Consider the following 1,237-nt stretch of genomic DNA (forward strand, 5'->3'; position numbering starts at 1 on the left):
TTTCTCATAAAAAGTATCATGGAAAAAAGCCGCTGTCTGTAATATATTAAATAAGAAAGTTATTTCAATTCAAAGTTGACAAAGTCAGTGTGGCTCTACTATAGTCGAATGCAATGCATTAATGGGTCGAGCTTGAGTGATTTGTGGTATTGTGCTGACTCTGCTGCTAGCTAGGCTGCTTTTCCAGTTAAATCTTGAGTCTGGGATGTCATCATAGCCCTCTGAGCAAGAAGAAGAACATCTTTTTTATTCTAGCTAGGTCGATGGCGATGATCTTAAGCTTTCTTCTCGCTTCATACATGCACATGTGTTTTACAATATTTCATTAGAATGATGCTACCGCATTAGATCATTGACTTATAAGTAGATTGTAGTGCATACATGGGGCGTGACCAAAATATGGGCGTGACTGAATGCACACATACATACATACAGAAGACTTCTGCTACAGTGGGGCTCGCCCAAGCTCACCCCAATAATCCATAATATACAATGTATATATATGTACACAGAACCAGTTCAACCTCTCAGTACATGCCCCTACATGTCCACTCTAATCATGTATTATGTCCCACCTTGTCTTCTCTGGGTACCTTTGCCATCCTTCTCACCATACCTCTCAAGTCCTCCGGCCTTGCATACAGGCTGAGCTCTCCCGCTTGCACATGGGCTTTGATAATTGAGTCCTCCACCCCTACCTTGATCGCTGTAGTAGCTGCCTCTGCCCTAAAACTGTGGCCCGAATTATAGCCCAGTCTCTCCAACTTCTTTCAGACTTGATACAAAATTGGCCTTTTTTAAAGGTTGACCGTTTTCGATCATTCCTCGTTTTCCTAAATAATCTAGTATAGCCCTGAAAGACACCTGGATTAAATGGGAAATTAGCAGACACATCCCCAATATTGAGATTTACCTTTGGATCATTACCCCCAATGCTTTGAACAGTGAATCCTCCTGTCCGTAGGAAACTGAAAAACACCGCATTGTAGGCTATCCACAACATTGTATACTTCTCATTCATTATTGATTTTAATTGTCTCATCATTGCTGCTATAATCGCTCACTTTCTGGCCCTCCCCTGCCCCAATTTGCAATCGCTCACTTTCTGACCCTCCCCTGCCTCAATTTGCAACTGTCTTACTACTAAGAGGTAGCTCTTCATGTATAGGTTGAACCATGTTTGAAGGTGTCAACACTATTTGGAACTTGCTCTTATGTTCCAAATAGTGTGGACACC

At 41.9% G+C, this 1,237-nt stretch overlaps 1 protein-coding gene across 1 annotated transcript in view; it reads left to right on the forward strand.

Moving 5' to 3' along the window:
- LOC100640071 (dolichyl-diphosphooligosaccharide--protein glycosyltransferase subunit STT3B) overlaps window positions 1-1,237 on the forward strand; it is a 15,025-nt gene that overhangs the window by 5,967 nt on the left and 7,821 nt on the right. The gene's annotated exons all lie outside the window — the stretch shown is intronic.

Source organism: Amphimedon queenslandica, unplaced genomic scaffold (assembly GCF_000090795.2).
Source record: "Amphimedon queenslandica unplaced genomic scaffold, v1.1 AMPQUscaffold_13470, whole genome shotgun sequence".
NCBI lineage: Eukaryota > Metazoa > Porifera > Demospongiae > Haplosclerida > Niphatidae > Amphimedon > Amphimedon queenslandica.